The 26,791-nt window shown below is 41.7% G+C and overlaps 1 long non-coding RNA gene across 1 annotated transcript; it reads left to right on the top strand.

Moving 5' to 3' along the window:
* Positions 1 to 559: 559 nt before the first annotated feature.
* LOC140258444 (uncharacterized) lies at positions 560 to 23,220 on the top strand. Its single transcript, XR_011905256.1, has 3 exons — positions 560 to 622; positions 870 to 969; positions 22,996 to 23,220. It is a non-coding gene; the product is annotated as an uncharacterized lncRNA (long non-coding RNA).
* Positions 23,221 to 26,791: the final 3,571 nt, after the last annotated feature.

The following is a 26,791-nucleotide window of genomic DNA, read 5'->3' as shown; positions in this document are numbered from 1 at the left end:
TTAGTTAATTGCTCTGTTTATATGTTTTTCAGAATTACACACTAATTTTAAATAGCTTATTCTGTGGCATTGCTGTTTTGGTTTTTTTTTTTTTTGTTGTTGTTATTTTTCTTCATTATCTTCCTTAGAGATTCAGTCTTTCAAGGTTGGCTTGCAGAAAGTAGATGAAATCACAAGGCTTTCTTCTGGGATCAATACTTCAGGTGCTTTTAGGAGCAGCAGAATAAGAAACCCTTAAAGATTGCTTCATGTGCATGAGGGTAGCCTAATAGAGTAAGCAATATCAATAGAAGATGCTGAGTACATTCTGTAGGTAGTACTGAAGGACTCATTGCCTTTGTCTGATTTCTCTTCCTTGCTTTTCATGAGACTCATCAGTTTCCATACCATGGCCCCAGAGCAACAGAAAGGGAAGCCCATTGCCCCCAGCACATCCTAAGTCTGTCTAGAGACTGCAGACCAAAACCAAGAGCTATGCTGAGATCGTGTAGGTTTTTGTCAGATTAACAGCTGATTGGTGGCATTGTCTGCTGTGCCACCTTTAGAACCATTCAAAGGATGCTCTGAGTACAGAACTGAGTAACCGAGACTGAGGTTTTAAAGCCAAACAAAACCTCCCAGGGTAAGGGGAACTTGCCTCAAGGTAGCACAGCTGGGTGGAGTAAGTTGGATGTAAGTGGTGCAGTGGGCTTTGTGATACCTGCATTGGGCTCATTTCTACAGGGTTAAGCTTTACTCAATTATTTCCTATAGGAGATTTATAAAGACTCTTGCTAGGCCTTTTGGATATAGATACGAACTTGCAAATCATGACAAGCAATTTTTGATTCCTTCCCTCCTAACATTTTATTTTATTTTGGTTTTTAAAGACAGTGTAAACACTCTGATCAGATTGAACGGCCAGTGTTCATGGGAGAACAGGTTCCAACAGTGAGATTTCTGGCTGAAGATCTGTGAACTGTTTGGGAAGTAAGTGAACAATGAAGTGATCTAATGATTAAGTGTTATAGCATGACATTAGCAAATAGTAATACCCTGACATACAGTAGTAGAAAAGATGATTGATTTGTAGGGCTGTTATGACTAGTCTAAGGGTATGTCAAGATAATGTTTTCTGTCAGGAAAAACCACAGAGATCTGTAGCTCATGGTAGCAGTAAAGAGATAATGTTCCTAGCAGAAACTACACAAGGCAATAAACAGTTTTTTTGCGGAGTATTCAATGAGGAAATGAAGTTATAAACTTTACACACAAATACATCTCTTCCTGCAGGATAAATGCGATCAAAATGAATAAATTTCAACTTAAAATGCTTTTCTGTGTTCAAGTACTCTGAGATTGCAGGGTCTGAGAGCATTGTGGATTGCTCAGATCACATTGCAGGCAGACTTGTGCAGGTTGTGAAGGGTTAAGGTGTGGAGAAAGCAGGTGAAATTTTGTAGGCTTTCTCCAGCTGGGGGCTGGTACACTTGCCTAGTGGCTGAATTAATAGCTAAGGTGAGTAAGTGCCCATCCATGTTGTTTGCCTCCATTTATGAACTGCTTGTCATCTCCTGCCTCTCACAGCAAGCTGGTATGATAGCTAGGATCGGTTGGCATTATAATGGAGTAGCTTTTTGAGCTTTGTAATGTGTTGAGTAATCCTATTTGCTTTCCCCCCCCCCCATTTATCTTTTGCCACCAGTAGCTTTTGTTAATAAGCAGGCAAGTTTGGGGATTTCCTCTCTTTTTGTCAGTTCAGGTTCATGTAACCTGGCTTTTACACTTGGTATTTCTACACGTAGTCCTGGTTATACAGATTCTGTGTATTTACACAGATTTGAGCTGATTGTTGTAATTTGAAGGAAGGCAACTGAAATAGTTGAATCCTGGGTGTTTACCCTGCTTCCTGATGTTTGCATGTTCACAACAGGTTTTATTGCTGGCTGTGTTTGGCTTCCTTTCAAGAAGGACACCCAAAGTGCTCTACAAGCTTCTCCTTAAGGAATACACACTTTTCAGGTCTTGGGTTTTTTCCCTTCTCCTTTCTTGCCCTGCTGGCATTCTTTTCATATAAAACAATGTCCTGTTTGGACTTCAGGTGTTTCAGCTGCTGCCAGTTGCCACCTCTGCATGGAATTTTTTTGTCTTCTCCATTTTTATTTAATGCAAGTGGGTTCTGCGGTGTCAACAAAACCTGCGATTTTAGTTAATCTTTGCTGATGTAATGCTTCTCTTCCCTGTGTTGCCAACTATGCCTGCTTCGCTGCCTTCATCCCTTGTCCGAATTTGACACTCTCGTAATTCAATCTCCCAGTCAATGTCTTGCTTTAATCACTCCTCGAGCATGCCAATTACATTACACTTCTCCCTTTGCACATGTGCTTCTAATTTACCGCACTGTCACATACCGGCTCTGAGTGTTGCTATGGATCATGTGTATGGCTTAGTCCTACCTTGAATGTTGCCCAGAGAGGGAAGCAGCAAGGAGTTCATCCTTCCATGAGGAATCTACAATCTCCCTAACCATAGTGTTTTCCATGTCCTTCAAACCATTTAAAAGCCATTTCCATAACCACCAGCTATAGAGCTGTGGCATACTAGCTGGTGTTTTGGGATAGCACAGATGTTCCAGCTGCTGTGAGATCATTTCGTTATCACAGCAATGTTACCTTGACAGCCTCCAGAATGATCCAGGCTCTGTGGAAGTGTGACTTTCTGAACTTTAGGCAATAACTTTGGAAAGCAGAGGCTTAAATAGGTTTTGTAGTTCAATCAGTGTGACTATAAATGACTTTAACAGGTTCCTTGAGGTCGCTCCAGTTTCCAGGAGCTAGAAATTGAAGGGGGTGATTTGGTAGGAGTTGAGGATGCAGTGATGAAGTCCACAAATATATATACATATAGTATATATATATATATATACTAACATATAATATACTAACATATAATATATACATAGTATATATATATATATACTAACCAGCTGCTTGCTGTATTCTTCATGAGTAATAATGTGTACACTGCTCCAGAAGTAATGCCTTCTATTTATTTCCATGGAAATAGCAGCAGACACAAAGGGTAAACTGCTATTCCATAGGGCAAATTCTCAGCTTCAAAACACACTTGTTCAGCATAGTCACCACCAATAGCTATGCAGTTTTCCCAGTGATGAACAGGAGCCTGCATGTCGTGCTCATCAAAACCTACACCTGTGCAGGTGACCCACTGTCACCACTGATGAAGCACACAACTGTGCTCACATCCACTGTTTGGTCTCCATAAACATTCAGCAAGTGTCAGTGAATGTCAACAAGTGCCATTTTTTTCTGCAGGGAGGAACTCAATTCCACCCCTTTGCTTCATGAGCACTTCCAGCTCAGAAGCCATTTTGCCATTTGTTTTTCTGGGTACTATGCTTCTCAGGCTTGAAGGGCTTCCCAGGTGCCACAGTACACGGGTAGGAATGTATTTATGAAAAGGTGTATTTGTTTTTGAGAGTGGATCTCTTTTATTGAACGAGTAAATCTTGAAATTTTGATAGCAAACGATGCTGATTTATATGCAGCCAGATTAAAGCTTGGAAATAGGATCGTGGTTGCTGGCACATCTGGTTTTTGTGACTGTAAGCTACAGCGCTCGGCTTAGATAGTGGTAGGCTTATCTCTGTGTTTGAAAGCCAATGCTGTGTTGCATTTACAGCTTAATACAAATAAGCAGAATTGTTTTGTGTTTCGGTGAGTGAGGGTAATTGCTGGCAGATGTGCGTTTAGGTTAGTGTTCCCAAGTTACTCACCATTTACAGAGTTCCCCTGTTGCTGCAGCACAAACCTCTGTGGTTCAGGGACCACAGGGTGAATGCTGCTCTTCTCTAATAGGAACGGACAGCGGAGGCAAGAGTTGTGCTTAGAAAGAGCAATGCTGTAACATCCTTATTGCATCACAGTGCTGCCAGGCATCCTGGCTATTTCTAGTGGAAAAAATGCAGCTTTGACAGTTTCTTGTACATCTTGATCTTCCAGGCATTAGTCTGGTTTGTTCTAGATGCCCTGCTAGTGTGCAGTTAATAGTTTGGGATTGCAGTCAAGTTTATGGTCTGTCCTTGTGCTGTTCCACAAACTCTTTACTGCCATGTGATGTTGCTGATTTGTGATGGCCAGAGTATCTCATCAGCTTCACTAAACACTGCTCTGGAAAGCTGATTTACAGGCTTGAATGAAGACTTTGTTTCCCCATTGTGTGTTTGATATAAGAGGTCTGAAGAAATCTGTCCTGTCACACATGTGAATGGATGTGAAATGGCTGCTTGTTCATTTCTAAGGCAGTTAGCTGAAGTCCTCTAAAATAGGACAGTTTCACCAGTGAAATGGTGTTCTGTGACCAGTCTGTAGAATACATTAAATGATTTGTCTTCATGTGGCTTTATAGTGTCTTGGCAAGCGAGAAGGCTTGCCAAGTATTTACTACATATCTAGAATCAGGAGGAGAAATGATTTTTTTTTAATCCTAGAGCATCTGAATAAATGGTTTGAGTGCACAGCTGACTTCAGGCTATTGAAGGAGAGTTGTGTTGCTTCACCCTCCAACATGGCAGCAGTTTATGCATCAGCATGCACAGATTTTTCTTCCTCATCTTGCACTTACAGTGATCCTGAAGATTCTGCTGCCCTGGCTGATAGATAACCTTGACTTTGAACAGAGTGTATAGCTCATTTCTGCAGCTTTTTCTCCTTAGTCTGCAGCTTCACCAGATGTAGTCATGTCAAAACTGAGCTGAGTCTTGTTCCTTTAAAAGCAGTCCCTGGGGTAGGGCTGGAGAGAAATGGTCACCATTTGAGTTTTCAGAGCAGTGCCTTGAGCAACAAATGTGCCAGAGTTCTTTAATAAAAACAAGATTAGTTGGATTTATGGCCCAGATTTTCAGGAGAGATGGTAATGGATGTGTGTGTCAACCAAGAGAAGATCCATATGTATGGATCTTGTATATAAATGTGCAAGCTAGAAAAGTACTAAGAACAACTTATTTAATGTATAGATGGAGATGAATTGGAATGCTCTGAGCCTAGAGACAAATTGGATGCAGCTTTTATCAGAATAACAATATATCAGACTGGTTCTGAAAGCACGGAGGAATTGCTTGCATTTCTGTTATATTGGCCTACAGTGATTCACGTAACCCAGAGAAACACAGAAGTATACTGTAATTTATCTTATAAACTGGAGAATTTTATTCACTGTGAAACCCTATGTACCTTCTTTCTCCTACTTGTATGCTGCTGCAGCTAAGCACCTCAGTGTCAAGTACAAATCCGAGCCAAGTTTTTGTTGCTGAATTGAAGCCAGTAGGACGTGTTTACATGCTACTGACCACAGTGGCTTTTTGCAGTGGGTGCAGCTATATTTAAGGTGAAATTTGCTGCTATAAATGAAGTTATTTCTCAGTTCTTTTCATAAGAATGTTGCACGCAAAGCTTAAAACTTCAACATCACTTTAAAAAACAGAACTGTCAAACCTGTGGTGCTTAACTTCTTTAGGATGTTGGGGTTTTTTTTATACCTGATAGTCGTTTCCCAGCTTTATTACATCATCTCCATTTGTGCTGCAAGATGGATGTCGGAAATTTTGTGTAAATACACTCCAAGAAGCCATTGTGTCACCTTGAGTTCATTGAGATGTTCACTGCAATGTAGCAAAGCTGGCAAAGCCACCATGGAACAAACCTCCATGATTTATAAATTACAGATGTCAAGGCTTTAGGAAAGTTGGTGAAGTACTTTACAGGTCACCTTTATTTTTCCTACCATGGATGCCTTGCCTCACAGGTTTCCTTTATGTCAGTCTGTCCATATTCTGCATATTATTGCAGTGAATAAAGAAACCACTGTATGTTTAGATGAGTAGAATATTAAATGCAGCTTGGGGGGCTGCCTCAGAAGAGAGGAATTGAAGAAGCACCAAATAAAATATGAACATTTAACAGGGGGTGCGAAGTTTGCTGGAAGGAATGCCTGTATGTAACTGTAACATAAAGACACCAGAGGTACGTTACCATTGTGCAAGTGGCAGCGCAAAACATGCAGGATAGAACAGTGCTGGCATGGAAGAGCCTGCTGTCTAACTAGAACAGGGCAGGAGGATGGAGGTGATGGTGTCATGGTATTAATGCAGAAATAGGAAGCTGAGGCCTGGAAGAGGCAGATGAAGTAGCCAAATTTAAGCCAAGTTAATAATTGGTGAGAAGTCTGGAAGCAGATTTTGGGCAGTGCTCTGGGCAAAAGCTCATTCTCCTTCACTCTTTATTAACGCATAATAACAGAACAAAATGAGTGTATTGAGACCCTCTGAAAAATCGTGGCTGCTTCTTCTTCTTGTCATGCATCTGGGATTCTTGCTTTGAGTAATAACTTCTCTTTCTGACGCCCATTGTAAATAGCTGTGCTGTAGTTTGGACTAAGTTTGTCAAAGACCCCAAACCTACCAACACTGTAAGAAACTGAGACGTGTTAGGAGGTTCAAATACAGTATTTCTAGATAAACAGACCAGGCAAAGTCAGGATGAAATTTTAAAACTAAATACATTATAAGTGATGCTGGTAGTGCTGCCTATAATTAAACTTGCCTCACATTTCCCATTATAAGACCCTGTTTTCAGTGGCATCTAACTTGGCCAAATTTTAACTGTTTGGGCTGAAACTTTCCATGCTGAATGTCTGCTTCAGATGAATTGTTTGGAAAGCTCAAACAAAAAATGGTTTCACCATTTCTGGGAATGAAATTAAGAGAAAAATATTTTCTTTTGCCATGCAAACTTAATTCTGGCATTTCCTGAGTTTTGAGTGCTTGGGTCTGTAGCCTTGATGATTTTGTGTATGTATATTTATATTTCCTTCAGAAAAGGAAAGTTTATAACATGATGCCTACATACATACATTTGGATGACTGAAGAATGTTTAAGTTGATGTGAAAACTGTAAATAATTAACTTGCATTAGAAACAATCAAATTACTTTGATTTATTGTTTATCCTTGGGAAATCACTCGAGGCCTGATTTCAGCAAGCTTATCTCTCATAAGGGCCCGTGTTGTGTGTAACTTCTAAAACTGGTCTCTCAGTCTTTTAGTCTTTTTACTTCACTGATTTGAATATAAATTATAGCTCATGCCCTTCTTCTGCGCAGTTCGCCGTCAGACAGAATTAAAGTTCACAGACAGTTTGATTTGTGTTACTGTGATATAAGTGTTGTTACCCAAATCGACCTTAGTAACAGGTTTGATCTTTAGCTGGTTCAAATGTGGGGGGTTTTCACTGGGTTCTGTGCCAAGGTCTGGTACACACTCATTACTTTGTCTGTCCTTAAATACTGAGGCTAGCCAGAAACCTAGTTTTAATTAGAGCTATAACGACTTATGCTAACCCAAATTTGACTTGTTACTAACCAAGTCTCTCACTCCTCCTTTAATTAAAGTAAATAATAAGAAAGGGAGACAGAGGGTGAGGACAGTGAGAGAGGCACAAGGGAAAAGCTCCATTCAATGCTACATATCTGGTCATGTCAGTGGTAGGATTTTCCCTTTTGATGTGGGCTAAAGAGACAAGCTGCCTATAGAGCAGTGTTGGGTCATTAGCTGCTGGACTCATCTGAAAAAAAAATCAGTCTGTTTTGCAAACAGCTGGAGAAAACGAGGAGTAATTGGAGAGTAATAAGATGGATTTTCCTGAAGAGGAGAGTTGCTGGGGAATCAGACAGGTGTGTAAATGATATCATTTGTTGTGCTAATATTGTTATTGCCAAGATTTTTTAGTTGCATTGCCCAGGAAATTCTTTCATAAAAGATAGTGCCAGCTTGATACATTTTTGTGTTATTTTCAAGATCTGTGACAACAATGAAATCACTTTCTGCCTTTCATAGCTTTCTGTGTACTTACCTTTCAGTAAAGTTAACTCTAGATGAATGCATTTTGATTGTAAGAAGGTGCATCTCTACAAATTACCTTCACTCCCTCTTGAGGCTAGTAGCTGCACTCAGCGTTGGTGCAGTCTTCCCTCTTCTAATGGTGGTCATTTTCCATTCAGAAATAAAAACACCCAACACCAAAAAAACCTTATCCCCATCCTATCAAGGAAGGAATTACCAGAGGACTATAAACTGCATTCCCACTTCAAAGGTTTCTGAGCTAACTTGGATGAGATTCCCGTCTTGAACACTCTGCTGTGGAAGGGCTCTATCCAGCAGCTAACAAGCTTGGCCCCGTTATGTCTCTGAACTCGGTCCCTCAAAAATGGGAGTGGTGGTATACAGTGGAGGGGAAGTTGTTTGCATAGCATTTCTCTTGAAACGACTCTGTCTCGCTCTGTTCCTAAACCACGTGTGCATTCTTTCAAATTAAATTTCAGTGGATGTGGTATTTTCCTCCACTTCCTCCCCTGAATGGGTGTTGACGTGCTATTAAACAGCTGCCTTGCTCTGCTCCGGAGATAGGTGCTCTTCCAGAGGCTGAAGTAAGGCCTGCAGACATCCAGCTTGTCTTATTAAGCTGTTAGGATTGCTCAAGAACAAAGCTACAGACGAATGCTGTGTCTATGTGGCAAATGACCTGGAAAAGGTACTTTGTTGTGTATGTGGAATTACATTTCCAACATGCATCCAACAGCTGTCAGACCTCACTGTACAGCTTTTGTTCTCAACGCGAGGGATTGCTGAAGCAATTCTATACCTTTCTGGATCGAAGTTCAAATATATAACTGAAAATCTGATTTCTGAATAAAAGCCTTGAGAAATTAGACTGCCTTCAGGACTGTTTCTTGCAAGAAGCATGGCAGCAGGGCCAATGTGAGAGTAACTGTAGAGAAGTGGTCAGTATGTGGAGGTGTTACTTTCCCAGCTGCTCAGAGGGCTTTTCTTTAGCTTATAGCTTCTTAAGCAAGGGAATGATCTTTCATTCTCATTTCTACAGTCCCATAAATATGTGTGGTCTGGAATTGTGCAGTAATGTAAATAATAACTGAAACCTGTGTCAGGGCACATGGTTGTATCTTTCTAGAACCTGTTGCTCATCATCCTTTCTGAAAACCAGCTTCAGAAAGGTTTATTGGCAGAGGGAGCTCACAGCTTTATTTTAAGATTAATAAACCATAGCGTGCCTTTATTACAGCGTGTCAGGTTTGAGTTTTATAATGCATTTAAGTGCAGTTGTGGTCTTTGTGAATGCAGAACAATTCATCTGCTTTCATTGTAAGCTAAATACTAAGAATATTAGCAGCATATTTTACTTTATAATTTGTTAATTTGCTTCTGATCATGTACCCAGAATGGGGGATAAACTTGAATTAGAGTATTTGAATACTTGAGTACTGGGATTAAAAAGAAACTCTGAATGAAGGAGTAAGTTTGTATTAACACAAGCACCAGGCCAGACAGGAAAATGTTGTGTTTACAACTGCTCTGAAAAAACATTTCCACTCTGCTGTGCCTGGTGCTGCTGTGAACTTCAGAGTTTCTTGTAATGTGAAGATAAAGGTTTTAAAGGTTGCTGTGGTGAGATATCAGTTCCTTTGGTACGAAGCCTGGTGGTCCCAGTCCGGATCTTTCTTTCCTGATGCCTCCATGTTTTTTAACAAAGCCAAAAGCATGCAGCAGTCATTCTCAAAACAAACCCCACAAAACAAAACAACCCCATTTTGAGGGAACCACACTTTGCTTTACGAACTGCTTACAAACATTGCCGGATTTCCCAAGAGGCCGACAACGTTTGCCAAGCATTGACTGATGTTATATCGTAGGCCAAACACTTGACGATATTTATGTTATCTGTCAAGTGGTTCACAATGTTTAATAACATCTGCTAAGTGCTCCGGGATGTTAATGATGTACTCAACAAGGACCTGAGGAGCTCTGCAGCCTGTACCAGCTGGTTGGCCACACTTGTGCTGTCCACCAAGAGGCACTCAGTGTGTATATATGGACACGTTGCTGATGCAGCTTCTGATTTGGTGGGATTGCAGGTAATGATGATGCCTGTCAGGAGCTTCTCTCTCTGGGTAAGGGATTTTTTTTCACTAATAGCTATTCTATAGACCCTGAACTCATTTTCTTTTTGAAAAATGCTCTCTGCTGTTACAGTTAAGGTACTGAGCTCCTGCCTGGGACCTGTAAAATTAACTATGTTTTTCATACAACCTTGATTAAGTTGCTTAAGCTCTTCATGTCTCACTTCTTCTCTATATGCATTAGGGACTCTGATGACCTTCAGGATGTAATTTCTATTGCTGTGTGTTTGGATAGTGCCAGGTGTGGTAGTCCTGACTGAAGCTGCATGGTTAATTAATAATGCTGTTGTTAATTCAGGTATTCAGCCTCCAGCATGCACTTCCTGTTGTGGTTTCAGATGTATTCTGTGCTGTTAGTTGCATGCAAATAATTTCTGTGCCTTATGGGCCTTGTTCAGCAATTTAAGAGCCTTGTGAATGGACGACTTTCTATAAACATAGGCCATTATTACAATGTGGAAGGATACAAATGGTGGCTTTAGTCATGTGGGGCCTGGAGGTGGAAGTCATCACTCCAGGAAACAGGAAAGGGATGTGAGACTTGTGTCAATTAGGAGAACAGCAAAAGTGATATATATACTGGTGTATATATATATGTACATGTACATATATATACATATATATATGCAACCAATATGTCCAGAGAAAACTGGTGTTTTTCATGTGTGTCAAGGTTTATTTTTTCTCCTGATTGAAATCACAATGGAGTGCTACACTTGCAAAACTCAGTTTTATGGATCATTGCGTCTCACTGTAAATAATGAGGTCTGAAAACTGAATTGTGAGTAGTCCAGCAAGCTTATTCTCTTAAGCCATGGCAATGGGAGTGTTTAACAGCTTGCAGGAGTAGGACCAGCAATTCTGTGTGTGTGTGTGTGTGTGTGTGTGTGCGCACTTCTGCAGAAAGGGAACTAGGAAGTGAACAGTAACTTACTGTCTTTTTTGTCCTGTTCTTTGGTCAACACAAAGCCAATGAAGAACACAACAGACCTCCTTAGGAAACTGTGTTACCTTACTAATTATGGCTACAACTTCTGGAACATCTTTAATCTCTAAATGTACTGCAGAAATCATGGATTTTGTTCAGAGACTTGGAGATGAGCTTTGTTTGAGATGAGGAATCAACAGTTGATTTCTCAACTCTCTGCCTTATGAAGTCAGCCGGTGATCTGTTGCTGCTCGCTTCTGTATGCATGGGTAATGGAGAATCTCTAGAGATCATAAATAATTCTCTAGGTGCTTCACTAGGAAGAATGCAGTCCTGGTGCCTGTAAAAAGCCAAGTTCAGTTATAAGCATTACCAGACAGTCTCATTTAGTGCATAATTGTCTTTGCAGTTGGAAAGCTGCTCTGAATTTGTACCTCTTCTGTATGACTATCGTGCCACTGTGAGAATCTACCGTGTAAATGGAACAACTCTCTGGAAGTCAGCAGTTTGCCATGATGAAAGTGGCTTTAACAGCTATCAGACAGATATTTCTGCTTTTATGGAGGTGATTCCACTCTATTTCCACATTCTACATGCCACTTCAATATCCAAAGTGAAAACAGAAAGAGCATGGTTTTTTTTCATCTCAAGTGTACTTGGAGTTTAATCTTTTAATCTTTTCTATTCTAAAAACCTTCATTTTTTTTTTCAAGACTTTCTTTTGTTTGAGACCTCTATTCAGTCGTTTGTTAGCATAGTCTTGGTTTTGGTGTTTCTGAGGAGTTTTCAAGACAGGTTGTAGTGTCTGCACTGAGATCCATCTGTAGCTGGTGTCTCACAGGCTGTCCTTTGGTTTCTGTCTTTTTCTGCACCATGAAGTTGCTGCCTGCCCAGACTCCGTGGCTACAGTTCCACCATTTTCAATGTATTTAATATCAGACATGAGGCATTCCAGGCCCTGGTGCAATCTCATTATTCTAGAATAAGATTAAATCTTGTATTTTTCCACATCGAATGGAATCCCATTTTTTTTTCCCAAACCATTTCTAAGTTTGTGCTTTGATTTCTAATCATCTCCTTTCTGTTTGCAGCCCTGGCTTGCTTGGTGTTGGCCATTTGTTTAAGAAGCGTGCTACCTATTTCATCATTGAGCTGTTCAGGAAAACTCTAAATAAAATGTATTAAGGGCGGACCCAAGGTGAGCCTCATGCATTGCAGCAATCAGCGTTACCAAATTGGTCAGCATGGTTTTCCACCCAGCTGTGCACATACATCTAGACTAAGAAATGTCCTGAATGACAAAGTGTTGCTAAATCAAGTTACTTGTACTTCTGGTCTCACTGCCCTGTCTGCTGCTCTTGATAATTTAGAGCCTGGGCTGAATCTACTGCTTTTCCCCAGCCTACAAAATCTCTCGGTCTGCTCCTGAAGGAAGTGGATTGCTTTGACATGATTTGCTCTTGAGAAACCCATGTTGGCTGTTAGTCATCTGTCTCTTGCTTACTGTTTGTATAATGATTTGTTCCAGTATTTTTCCAAGAATTGAAGTGAAGAGGCAATTGTTTCAATCTCTGAAACTTTCAGACTTTCTCTAAGTGCCCACGGATGAAATGCCTCTGCGGCCATTGATTTGTGACTCGGAATCTATTTGTATACACACACATTTTTCCCCCAGTCCAACAGGGTATTTCATCTCTGTCACTGTTGGGTTATCCCACTGTGCTGTTTGTAATTTCTTGAACTTGTGACTTGAGTTTTGTTGGCAGTGCAGTTAATTAGCTAGAGCACGTTCCAGGCAAAAAAAAATCCTCAGGAAAGCGCTGGGACAAATAGCAGACACGTAATGTTTAATGTGGAGTGTAGAATATCTCATTCTAATCAAGTCCGCTTTTGGCACTCTGCGTTGGTGGTGTTTTCTGTTTAAAAAAAACCCAAAAGCGCAAATTGCAAACAAAATTGTTTTGGTGGAAAATAATTAAATATAACATGATCTTTCTTTCAAGGCACCAGCAGTTCCTGAAACCAGTCAGTGCCATTTTTCTCTACAGCGGTTGAAATATGTCAGGCAGGTGTTTCAAAACTCCTTATGCTGCAGGGAAATATACTCTGATGTAATCTGCCTAATTTGACTCTTTGAATTACTTTCAAGAACACTTGCTGTTTGTAATGGAAATAGCTCACCAGCCACTTCAGAGAGGACTTTGTAATGTGAGCTGGTAAAACTCTGCAGGTGTAGTGGGTTTTTATTTTATTTAACATCTTAAGTTTGTTTACTTTAATGTGTTACTGAAAAAGTGACATGAAAGTGGTTTAACAAGTCATTTTTCATTTGAAAAATGTTTTCTTATTAACAAAGTTAACATCCAGTATTCTGCAGTAGAACTACCGACTCCAGGAAACCACATTTTGCCCAGGAGAGTATGTTTCCTGAGGCTGAAATTCCCCAAAGGCTTTTGTTTGGGATTGTACATACCTGAGGCATTTTGGCATGAGCATCAATTAAAAAATGGGAAATGGTGTTTTCCTTGCTAATTCTTGGCTACTGCGTGGAGGTTACTAAAATCCCTCAGTTTTAGCAAAACTGTTAATTTATTTTTCTCCTAATGTAGGTTTTATTGTGAATTAAATTGGGTTGGCCTCAGGGAAAAAGACCCCAGGGTGTCAGAGTTCAGCACTGAACCTATGGAGTTTGGCAGTTGTGTTTGACCAAAAGTTGTATTTTTTGAGTGAGCGGTCATTTCTAGAAACAGAAAAGCCATCTTTGATGCTACGTTGAGGTTGAGTGTTCAACACATGGTGCTGTTATGTGTAAAAAGACTCAGACACCACTTACCAGGAAGAAAATCCAACAAACACAGATAAGGACCAATCATTGCAGCTGTTGTTTTCCGGGCACTGCTTCATCACACAAGTGAGCATTTTTGCCCAGTTTGAATGTGCTGGTTTTTGGCATGTCCACTACTAATATTACTAGATAGGCTTGGGTTGGAAGGGACCTCATGGATCACCAAGCTCCAACCCCTCTGCTGCAGGCAGGGCCACCAACAATATCATATTTCAGTATGGAAAGGAAAAAGTACAAAATTAATGAACAAAAAATGTATAGTTTCAAGAAGATGCTGTTTTGCATGATATTTAGCTGTGGGACTTAGCAGGGAGAGCAGAATGCAAGAGATTTTTCTTTAAATGGGCCCTTCCTATATTTCAGCACTTGCATTGCTAGCTTCAGCTTCCAGTATCTAGGCATTACCATGGAGCACCCTTGTTGGTGCCATCAGCTCCTGTAGCCAGTTTTAAACATCCCTATGTTGGTTATTTCAGAACTGGAAACAGAGCACTTGCTTTTCTGTCAAGGCTACCATTTGCCCTTGCCAAGTCTGGAGTTTTAAATCAAAGCCATTTCTGAATTATCTGAGCGTGCACAAAAAAAAAAAGTCTGAAAAATAAAGTTGACAGCTGTGAGGTTTTCTTTCCACATTCATCTACCTCAGAAACAGCTGAATGGATTTTATAAGACTTTCCAAAAATATCCCCCTTTACGCTTAGGGCAAAGTTAAACAGCAGAAAAACTTAGTAAATCTACTGCAACTTGCTTTGTTTTGACAACTCTTGTCTCGTTCTTATTTACCAATTGAAGTAATTTACGCGTGTGTTTTGTTGGTAGTAATATTTCAGGGATGACTGCTCTTAACACAGGTTTCTGTGTTTACAAAAAGTTGGTTGCCATTCATTATTTCCCAGGGTGAGGAGTGTGGGATTAGTCAGAGGTCAGGCTGTGCAGCCGTGGCTTGTGAACATCTTCTAGCTGAAATCAAAACCTAAGGAGTGAGCCACAGCCTGAAAGGACTCTGAAAGGAGTATGAAGTGAATCAGGAAAGAAAGGGGGGGAGAAAAAAGGCAACACAACACCACTACCAACAAAACACACGTTCACAAAGACAAACAACAACAAAAGCCCCATAAAAACAGACATTTCACTTACAAAAAAGAAAAAAAAAAATGCAAAAGGATGGAAGAGAGCTGATATTTCTGCAGATAATTTTGCTATTGGCCTTCTGTGCCCAAATGGAAGGCAGTCCTGTCTCTGTAGCCTAATAGAGAGTTTACAACCAAGTCAGAGTAGGGTTCATTTTCTCTGTATTTTGGTGAAGCTGTGCAATAGCTATTTCCATTGGGCTGTCTCCATGACCTGTATGTGCACCCCAGTTCTAAGTCAGCAGAGAAAGAGTTAACAGCAAGCCGTGCCTCCCTTACCTGCCCTTTGGGCCCTAATGGTTCTGTGCTCTATAATGCAATCACATAAGTGGGAAGCCATAATGAATTGGTTGGTTGCTGGTCCTGCAAGTGTGTGTTTTATTACAATAGGCACATCTGGGGAGCACCTCGTGCTCTGCAGCATCTACAGAAAAGGACCTGCATTCCAAACCATAGCGGATTTTGACTTGCAAGTCTTTTTTTATGAGGTGTATGTGCACGCCTGCCCCGGGAGAGTGAGTGCTGTTTCCAAAGGGGCATTTGGATACCATATGCTCTAAAAACACTGGCTATTGCTCAGAAAAAGCAAAATACCTGCTCTTGGTGAATGCTGCATCCCTTCTTAGTGAAGGGTTTGTCTCTGTAACATACCCTGAGAAATGATGAGCAATAGATGAGAAACTTGGGTTGCTGTCTGTGACCCATTGTGAAATTTAAGCTGTTAAATCATTTTTGCAACAGAAGATCCTGGACATTATTATTTGTTCAGTCAAAAGCACACTGATGGCATTGAAAATATTTCTGTGTTCTCCCGGTGACATAAATTTGGCCTCCTATGAGCTTGGTGACTGCATGACAACTTTAATATTTCATCTATACATTTAATGGATTTAGTTGTAAAGCACAACTAGAGCTGGCATTTAGCTTAGATTCACTTTGGTGAAGTTCATAGAGACTGCAGTACAATTAATGACATGAGAGGTCCTGGTTACGTGGATGTAGATCAGGGTTGTTAGGACCTGAAGCCCAGGCTGGTGCTTTGTTCCCCACAGCTGAGCTAGTGCAAGGCTGAGCACCAAGCAGGTGTGCAGCAGCACAGGAGAAGCTGCCCTCACACTCAAAGCAGGAAGTGTTTCTATGGGAATTAATTCTGAATTTGGGTGTGGAGAGAGCTGCAAAATCCTCTAGCCTCGTTCTTCCCTCCCTGTTCTGTGTCCTTGCTCATTCTCTAAATAATGTCATGCAAGCAGCTCCAGAAATCCAGTCTTTCAGTATGTCTTCTGTCAGACAAGGGAAAATCCCTAATGGGATCTCACTGGATGATGTGAGAAAACCTGCAGCTCCAGGACTTGTGTCCAATTCACTCTGAGGGTCTCCCCTCTGATCCTGCCTTGGTGGTCACTTCAAGATCAGTTGGAATCAGTTCTTGCCATGCAGCCCGGTCTGTAGCATGATGTGTTGTTTTGGAGAGTCTTCTGGGTATTGGTGTACACGTTGAGCTTCCAAGCAGAGAGCAAGCAGAAGAAATGAGATTTATCCTTATAAAGGAGGAAATTAAAACTTATGAGCATTATTATATTTTGTTTATGGGTCATTACCAGGAACCCAGTGGTTCTGCATCTTGCAGTTATTTCTGTCCAAGGCACTGGTCAGTGCAACCTGCTCTGCACCCATTTGCACTGGGTGGCTGGGTCTTGGTGGAGATGGTGGAGCTTCTGCTTGGTGTCCCAGTGCTAGCACTGCAGCAGCATCTGTAATTCTGGTTTCAAAGTGGTTTTCATTTTCATGTTTGCTATAGAAGGGATGCTTTGTGCAGGCAGAAAAATGTAGTAGAATATACAGCAATAAGATGTAGAAAGTGCAGAAGGAATTATAAAGATTGAACCTCTTTTCGCAACATGTCGGCTTCCCTCCGGTTGGTGTTTCTCATTGCAGCTGTGGTGCAACAGAGATATTTCTTTTTTCTTTTTTAATGCATTTCAGTTTTGGATTCTTTTTTCCCCCATTATTTGTGTTCAGAAACCACGTGCTGCTGGTGCACCTGCTTTGTTTAAAATATCTTCTGTTTCCTCAGAGATGTTTGGGAGCAAAAGCCAAGAAGCGTCACAAAAGACAAATACAAAAAGATGTGCTGTTTATTCCTGAAGCTCGTGGCTTTAGGATGGTATTTTGGTGTGTGTTTTGAAGCCTGATTTTAATTAAGTACTTCTGGTTGCCATTGCTGGGTGAGTTTTAATGCCCCATCTGCAAAATGGGGGCTGAGGGAAGGGGAATGCTTTCCTACCACATAGAAAAATTATGTTAAAAATGTACAAAATCAAAATAGTGACATAATGGAGACCATATAAATATCTAAAATAAACACACAACAGGATTGGAAAAAGCATTTTGATTCTACTGATATTCTTCATGTGCTTTTTAGCAGACCTCGTAATTTGGAGTGGTTCTGCATTGAGAAAGCCATCAAGGCGGATTAATAACACTCTCGATGTCTTATTTTTGTACGTGGGCAAGCTAATATCATTAATATCTGTCTCGCTTTGGCTGGCTTTGTGTGGATTTTGCACAGCACACTACATTAAAAAGAGATTACCCTGCTATGACCCACCAAGTTTCCCTTTCCACCCAAAAAAATACAGGAGAGAGCCAGTACACTTGAGTTCAAATATAAACGGATGTGCTTCACCAGTGCCCTGGTATGCTTTGTAGTCTCTTGAATAAAACAAGGGCTCAGCACGAGCTGTTGCTTTGTTCCAGCCTCAGGGCTGTGGTACCCAGATTCAGGGCAGCACTGGGCTTCTACTCCACCGTGTGCCTCCCAGAGTGGCCTGAGCTGGATTTAGTCCCTATGCCACCTTCTTGGAGAATAATCATCCAATTCAAAGCTAGAGGCTGAGCATGGCAGCCTTCCCTTAGATTTCTAGAGGCTCTGGACCACGTCTGCTGTGTGCAGAGGTCAGGATATAAAACCTTTTTTGAAGGTTTCTATGGCAACCTAAAAAAACAGCAACCAGCAACATAAAGTTTACTATACAAGCTTAAAATCCAAGGGGAGGTATCAGGGTTGGAAGGTACACTTCTGCACTCTCCTGTGCTGGGCTACAGAGGTACACAGGGATTTGCTTTGGGTTGGGCTTCAGCACTGTTGCATATTCGTGCACAGAGGTTTGAGCAAAACCTCCCCCAGATCTGCCCCTTGAGTACATGGGGACCTTCAGAGGAGAAGCAGAAGGCAACAAAAATCCTCCCAGCTGGGTGAGAGGCTTTGGGACCTCCACACTTTTCTCACCTGTACACAAGGAATCCATTTACTGCTGCTTGTTTTGTCCTCTAGTAGTAAAGTTGCCTGGGTTCAAACTGTGCTGTACAAACATGGCAGAAAATGTCCAGCGCTTGGTGAAGGGGAAAGAGTTGCTAGTTTCTAATGTGGATTTAAAACAAGAAATCAAACCAAATATTAATAAGACTAACTAAATGGCAGAGATTCTTCTAGCATTATTCTTTTCCTCCATCTTGGGGAGAACAGCTACTTATATATTTTTTTCTGCACTGATGAACAAATGTATCTGCTTTTTCCTTCACTGAACTCCTGCATGGGCTTGCTAGTTCGTGAATGCAACAAGTTCTTTTCCTGAGGCCATCCATGCATCCAGCTGTACAGGCTTTACAGGCTCCATGAAGAGGCAGCATATCTGGGCTAATTGTACTCCATCTTGGCAGGTACTGAAAATACTGAATAGGAAATTTGCAGACCTGGGATGTTTCCCTTGGGGAGAGCTCTGCATTGACAGCTGAGGCAGTGTGCTTATCCATAGCATAAGGAAATGAGGCGGCTATCTCCAGTGCCAGCTGGTGTTCTGCTTGGAGGGTGAGCTGGATTTGAGTGTTAAAGAGCTTGAGGTCAGCAGTGGTTTTGTTTTAAACATGTTGTCTAGCAGTAAGGGCTTGGGGCAAACACTGTGCATTTTGGTAAGTCTGAAAGGGGACAAATGACACGAGAAGAAAAGGGATAAAGGGACAGATATTAGCTGAAAGAACGATTCATCAGTGCAGAATGTGCCACTAGTGTTGGTTCTTTTTTGGCATTTCAGCAGATAAATAAGAGGTTGAAATCGTGGAAGTTGCAAACTCCACTAGAAATACTGGAACTAAAGACTGAGGTAGGCTGGGGGGGGGTTATCTTGTTGCTTGTTAAGATAAACAGTAGCAGTAGCTACTGCAGCTGCAGTAGCTGACAGCCATTCTGCAGAGGCTGAAAGTACTTTGCTCATCTACAGCAGTGTACCTGCTACCTTTAGAAAGGTGAAGTTGATTTCTGCCACCTCTGCACATGGCTTACAGCTCCAGCTCCCTGTCTGCCCACCCTACAGATATTTTACTATGACTTAGGTGCTGTGCATGTTGTGCTGATGGAGTAGAGGTGGTGCATTGCGGAAGAGGATCTTCAGACATTTTGCTTCAGCTTTGCTGTGCAAAGTGGTCTATAGTGCTGCTGATCCTGCACAGGTAGGGGATAGGGATACATAGGAATATATGTATTCAGTTTCCCCCCCTCTCTAGTCTTTATGTGGTGAGCAAGTCTTCAGGTGCCTTGCTGCTGGATCACAGTGCATCATTCGGTGCAGCTTGCTAGAGGGGACCAGACAGCTTGCTTTGCCTTGGTGGGCTCTCTGCATGTTGAGATGCTTATGGGTGTCAGGAACTGAGTATAGCTGAGTGCAGCTACAGCAAAATCTCTCTGTGCTCCTGAAACTGAGAATGTACAGCTGATAGGGTTTGGTCACACCAGAAAAAGGAGACAAAGGCTGTTTAACTGGGGAAAGTGAGCATAAACAGCATTCAGATTAAATAGCAGGAAATATGGATAAATTGCTTTCCAGTGAAAAGGCACAAAAAAATTTCCCATGTGAGAATGGGTCAAACCCTGCCATCCCCTTGAGAGAGAAGGAGGAGCATGTGCAGTCTGTATTTCATCCAGAGCTGTGCAGCTTTGGTACCTCTGTGCTCGCTAGCATGGGGGTCTGGTTTGAAGAGTAACAGGGAGTGGTGCAGACCCCAGGCTCTTAATCATGCAGCTCTTTCTGGCAGCAGAACATTCCATTTTTGTCTTGGGAGCTATTCCCTTGTGGATACAGAGCAGTATGATGGGACATGTCTGCCCTTTTTCTTTTCAGTACATGCATTGTTTACAGACAGCCAAAATATTACCAGTCTATCCGACCTCCTACATTTGATGAAATGAGAAAGGCAGAGTCACAGCAACCTTGTAGTACGTATTTATGTCTCACACATCTTTGATAGGGAAGCCATACTTCTAAATCTGCTCTTGATTTTTTTTTCCCCCACCAGCTCTGTGACTTTGATGTGGCTCATTTAACATGCATCATCTCTCTGCCTTCTCTGTCTTTCCTGGCTGTGAAGTATGAAAGAGCTGTTACCTGCATGCTCCCTGGCTAAGCATCAGGTCACTGCAGCTTTGGTGCCACCTCCATGGCAAGAGATGCTGTCAAAATTTATTGTTGAGGTGCAGTTACTTCTAAGGCATAGTACAGTAGTTGTTAAAACACCTGATAGCATAACAGGATGGGTTAAGAGAGAGCAGTATGGAGTGAGCACTGTAATGTATATTCTACATATGGACTCATATGTGCTGAGTTCAAAGTAGTAGTGACCCATCAATAGGAGCTGGCTGAAGCCCAAGCCTGGGATGTACAAGTGCTTTGAGTTATGGAGTGTGCAGCACTCAGATCCAGGCAAGATTTTAGACTTGAGCCTACATCTAGAAGAATTAACTGTTACAAGTACATCCATGGGATTCCTTTAGGATTCTTCCAGCTGCAAGTGCTGAATGTGGATGTGCCTAATACAGCAATCAGATTCGAATTCCTTGTTCTATTACCATACCAAGAAACAAAGGGTTGCTTTCTGCAGTATGGGAAGCATTGCTGTAGTTCAGAGGTACTAGAAGAAGAACAGTACTTATCAATCAGCACACTTGGAAATGTATACTTTGCACTGTGAATCTCACAACCTTGATCACATTTCTCTGATGGAGGACCTGGCTGATTATTAAATGACTTGGCGTAGTCTGACGTTGTGCTGACATGTTGTATCGCTCACATCTTTTCTCACCACTTTCTCCCTATATCACATTTCAGAAGAGGATGCTCAGAAAAGAATGATGTAAGTTGCCCAGTTCTCACCGGAGATATTTTACCCTTGTTACTGTTGGGTTTGTATGAAGCTCAGTCAGGAACATCTCCTTTGGTTTGCTTGAAATTCTTGTATTCTAGGAAATGTTAATTAGCCAGCTGATATTGCAAGTGTAGAGGTGAGGCTTCAGCCAAATTCAGCATCAGTACAGGATAGCAGGTACAGCAGATACAGTACAGGTAGCAGCAGTACAGGATGATGCGTTAAACTGGGACGTAGATTTTACAAGCAGAAGGCTTTCTTTTTTTACTTTGTCATCTGCTGCTGCCTTTTTTGTATGGAGAGCATAGCCTGCCCCATTCTGGGAAGCTGGATTAAACTTCAGACGTTCAGGAATGAGTTCCAGTTTGGAAAGAGTCTGCTTCATCGTTCTCGAGAATCAGTACATTTAAAACTAAACCAAAGATTCGATGAATTTTACGTTTAGGAAGAACACACGAAACTTCTGTTACACTGCTCCAGGTCCATTGATTTTTAACTGATTTGTCTTGGCAAGTGATTGGGAGAATATGAGAAGGTAGCAAATTGCAAGACTATGCGAAAAGCCTATGATTTCACTGTCCCAGATAGGTTCTGCTTGCTTCATTTTCTATCATATTACAACAATTAGTCAATAGTCTGATTGCTGTATTCAGGGATTAGTGTCACAGACGATCCATCACAATTCAAACATATGTTCTCTTGGATGTACCATATTTCTCTGTTTATAACTGCACCTTCATTGTGCACATCAGTCAGAAGAAAAACTCTTCCTTGTTAATATCTGTTTGAACACACTTGTACCAGATGTAGGTTACTGTGGGGTTTTTTTCCACCTGGGATAAATGAATACAGATACCCATTGAGCTTTTAAAGACAATGGCCGGATTGTGTGAGGGTATTTTGTACCTGGTAAGGTTGTACATATCCCCAGTGTTATTAATTCCTCTGATCTCACTGATTTTCTCTAGGCAAATGTCCTTCCTGTCAGTGTTCATATTTTTTGCAGTAATGTGAAAGAACTTGTAAGTTTTCTTGGTTGAAACAATGTGAGGTGTTCTTCGGAATAAGAAGTAAAGTAACAACGTATATAATATCCTTGTAGTAATTCCTGTCCTGTATGGAAATTGTCATTTCAAGATAAACCTGCTAAGGCTCTTCCTTATAAATACTTTGCAGGTTGAAAGAGTGTACCTCGTTATAAAGATAGGGATTTGAGAGAGAAAGGAATGAAGCCCTCCCCAGCTCTGGGGTATCTCTATGTCCACTTGAAAGACTTGCTGCTTCATATGTAGCTTATGGTGTTACATAGTTATGGTGTTCTGCTCCGTGTTGGTTCTTCTATAGCTGATGTCACCATGGTGTCTGTAGGAGGGAAGAGCCACAAGGTGAGAGATACTTATGGTATAAGCCAGAGCACTTCCACTGTAAAAGTTAAAGGAAGTATCTGTGAGCTTCAAAATACTTAAAGCTCAACTGACACTGAATGTGTTGAACTAGTTTTATTGTAAACCTTAAAAAAAACCTCCCTCCCTCCCTCACGTTTCAGACAAAAATCAGGAACTGTTTGTTGCAGTGAGATTTAGAAGAAGATATAAAGCATTCTCCTTTAGTTTACCACATGCCTGATTTATGCTTTCTGTCTGTTTTCATTATCCCTCCTAAATGAGCAGCGTCCTGAAGCCATCGATTGGGTGGGCTAATGTAATTCATTGTTCCCTAGTGCTTGAAATACGTAGCCTTGCTCTGTTACAAGATGTGTTGAAATAATAAATTATATAGCAACAACAGGCGTAACAACAGTCCTCATACTTAAGAAATGATTTCCAATCATACCACTCTAAAATAGTTAACGTTCTTTCTGCTTGACAGTGTAATAGCAAAAAAAAAGCCAGCCAAAAAACAGAACCAAAGGATGCTGGTGTTGGAGGCTGTTCTGTCCCCTCCAGAGGCTGTGGAATAAAGAAGCCAGAAAAAGGAAACAAATTAATTTATACACTCTGGGGACAGGAGGAGTGATTTGAGTGGTGCATGGGAAGAGGAATGCTGGAGAGCAAAAGGAAGCTGAGATGATGGATGGTGTGATTAAAAACTGGGCAGTGCTCTCTGCTTTGGCCACAGTGGGTGAAGTGGGTAAAGCTGCACGCTGCCATGCTGCCCATCAGAGCTGTGTCACTTACCCTGAAACCAAAAGGCCGACAGAGAGGCCTTTCCCTTGCAATCTTCTTTTTCAGTTGTATGGATGAGCAGCAAGGACAAATAAAGCAGCATTCACAGCAGTGATGTTCTCAGTATGTTTCCCCTTCATTTGCTTAAAACAAACAACACTTTAATTCCCTATGGCTGCATCTTTGTGTTTAATTTTATGCAGCCATTTTTCATTTACTTTGATATCTGTCCTTGCATTTGTAGACTCTGCTCTGCAAACCCAACTGAACCAAACTGCAAGTGGAAGGCTGGGCCCGTGGCCTGAGAAACACAACTTGTTTTGTGGTTCCAATCTGTTTTAAAGCACAGAGATTGTGCTGCAAAGAAACTGGGGAGGGACCACACTCTTGGCACTGCTGGAGGCTGCATGGAGCTCGGTGCCATCTGCTGGGCTCCTCCCATTGTCCCTGTGCAGAAGCATAGAGGACACCATTTGCAGTCATGCCTTATTCCTCACCTGGAGACAACAGGGAGCTCAGGGCCATCCACTGGACTCCTGTTATCCCAGTGCAGTCCCAGTCCTACCCTCTTCCTGAGGGCTTATCTGGAGGCTGCAGTGAGCTCAGGGCTATTCAGTGGACTCCTTTCATTGTCCCAGTGCAGAAGCATGGAGGACACCAGTCCTGTCCTGTAGTCAAAATGCTAAGTCATGTCCTGAAACAGTGATGGAGCACCTGATGGGAAGGCAGGGCCATCCCAGGGAGCTCAGGTGCAAGCAGTTAACCTGAATGACTGGAAGGGGTGAAGCCAGGATCCACCCATTCCCAGACCTCATTTAAGGGTTGGCAGAGGAGGTGAAGGTGTTTCTTGTCGGAGATCTCTGCCTACCTAGCACCTTCTGGAGGTAAGCACCTTTTTTCCCCTTTATTTCTGTATCTGTGGCTGCTGCATTTTGGCTTGTTCTCATTTTCTGTAGCTGATGTTTTTGCCACCTTGCTACTTATATCCTATTATAGTTTTACATGCCCTTTTCCTCAGCTTGGGGAAGAAGAGGTGAGAGGTCTTGAGGAAGGATTAAGAGCGGAGGGCAGTGCTGAGCTCTGCTGCCTATGACAGCAACAGGGTTCAGGGAACAGCATGGGGCTGCATTGGAAGAGGTCAGGTGGATGTTATGGAAAGGGTCTGCACCAGAGGGCAATGGGCATGGCCATGAGCTCAGGGAGCTGGAGGTCTGCATGTGTTTGGGTGGTCCTGTGTGTCGTCAGAGGTTGGACTTGATGATCTCTGTGGGTCCCTTCCAACTTGGGCTATTCTATGATACTGTGATATCAGTGGTTTGCCTGGGAAATACCAGATGATTTTTTTTTTTCTTTTCTTTTTTTTTTTTTTTTTCTCATTTTTCATGGCATTTGAACTCTTAGTTTCACTTCTAAAACCAGGAGAGGAGTTGGCCAAGGGTAGGGGAAGCTGTGTCTTTATTTTCTTTTCTCCTATGTGGGGAGTGTGTATTTCCTGCCTGAATTTGTGGGAGCTGGTGATTCTCCCCATTGGACTTGGGGGTCTCTGGCTCTGACTGTGGCTCAGCCCCATTCACAGGGCTGGGCTCTGGTGCTTGTGTTGCCACTGGGGCTGTTCCAGTCCGCTGGCCAGACTGCCTTGCAGCCGCTCTGCCTGTGAGGGAAGTGCTGATAGTTGTCAGCGTTTGCTGTGGAAATCTTCTCATTGGTGTGACTGATGTTTCAGAATAGTGAGCTGAGAGAAGTAAAGGAATGATAGTGCGTGGTTAACTGGGCTGCATGGCAAGTGGGTCTGGTGAGCTGCCTTATAAGGCACTCCTGGATGCATCTAGACTTGCAAATCACCTCTTTTAAGAAGGCCAAACTGTCTTTCAGTTATTGTTCTGGGAAGCTCAAATCACTGGGTGTGTAATTCATTTCACGTGGAATTTCAGGGTCAGACATAAACGTTATCCACTTTAGAGGAAAAGCTTTAGAAGAAGGAGTGGGAAGCCGAATTGATATTTGGAAAAATGAAAAATGTTTAAAGTATTTCTTTGCAAATAAAAAGCCCTCCGTGAACAGTCGTTCCACTCCGCTTCTGGCTGGTCTCAGATGCTTGTCTTCCAGAATGTCTGAGTATAGATGAATCACAACACGGTCCTGGGAATTCTGCAGACCTGTTTGTTATCCTTTATATGGCACTGCTTGAAGATAAAGAGTAGAGAAGTGTGTATGTCCTGAACCTCACAACATCATGGTGTACAGTTAGATACATATGTGCAGCTCATAGCTCCAAGGAGGGGGAATAAATCTGCGGTATTGTAGAATGCATAACATGGCTCATTGATACTGAAGCTGTGTTGGAAAACTAATAGTGATTAGTTTTTTGAAGATGTCATGACCAGAAAGATGGGTTATAAGAAGGGGGGAAATAGATGCATGTTTGTTTTGAAAAATAAAGAGCAGAACAAAGCAATGGCAATTTGAAATTGGAGTAATTGCTGTTTCAAGCATTTATCTCTTTTCCTGTTATCAAAGCATTGAAATCTGCATGAGGATCTCCTTTTTCTAGCCTTGAATGTTGGATTCCTGGTGTAAAGCTCCCTAAATAAAACCAGAATCCTTTTAGAAACTGAGTTCTTTGAATAAATCCCTTTGATAAACAGAATTGGCACTGAGCAGGGAGGAAATGTGCTTTATGGGTGGCAGCGTGAGAATACCCATCAGGCTTCCAGTGTTCTGCCCTTTCCCTCTTCTAATTGATTTCCTTGGAAAAAGGCAGGTTTCCATATCTGTTGAACCAGTTTGTTTGCTCTGAGTTTCAGTGGATGTGAGTGAACTCAGTAGTAGTACCATGATCTTTATTTTACCTGTGTAAGTGGATGTGAGGTGTTAGGCTGTAGTTTGATCTGAAGATGCGGCATTTCTCTGAGCTAGTGGGGCAAGACTTGTAGCTTCTTGTCCTTCTGGTCTGCCAGTTCTTAGCGGTGCTGCTAATAAAATGAACACAATGAGTGTGAGAGCTTCAAGAAAAGCATGTGTACAGTTCAGATTCAGCTTCTCCTCCTCCCCAGTTCTGCTAAAAGTTCTAAATAAGATCTAGAAGAGAATCTTCCAAATCCAGGAGGTAAAAGGTCTTAGTGCTTTAATGTGTAACTGGGAATGTTCCTATTGCTAATAAAAAGACTCCACTGCCAGCACGGAATTGGGCCACGGGACTGCCTGCTGGATTAAATTCTGTAGATTGATTATATGCTGTTTGAGATGGAATGTTCTTTTTTCCTTTTTTTCCCTTCAATAGAGACCTCAATGGTTTACAATCTTTGAGACATTTTGATACATCAATCACTAGCAACTTGCTAGAGCTTGAACTAGTTGAATTGTCCCACACAGAACTGTTAAATAGAACCTTATAGCCAATTTGGAATTGTAGCTCTGAGCTAGGCTGTGCCTCTGGTGTGTGTATGTCTGTGCTGCAGATGGCATCCTTCCTCATCCTTGTCCTCCCAGCTGCACTCCTC

The sequence above is a fragment of the Excalfactoria chinensis genome, chromosome 13 (assembly GCF_039878825.1).
Source record: "Excalfactoria chinensis isolate bCotChi1 chromosome 13, bCotChi1.hap2, whole genome shotgun sequence".
Taxonomy (NCBI): domain Eukaryota; kingdom Metazoa; phylum Chordata; class Aves; order Galliformes; family Phasianidae; genus Excalfactoria; species Excalfactoria chinensis.
This window is presented reverse-complemented; position numbering and strand designations above follow the sequence as displayed.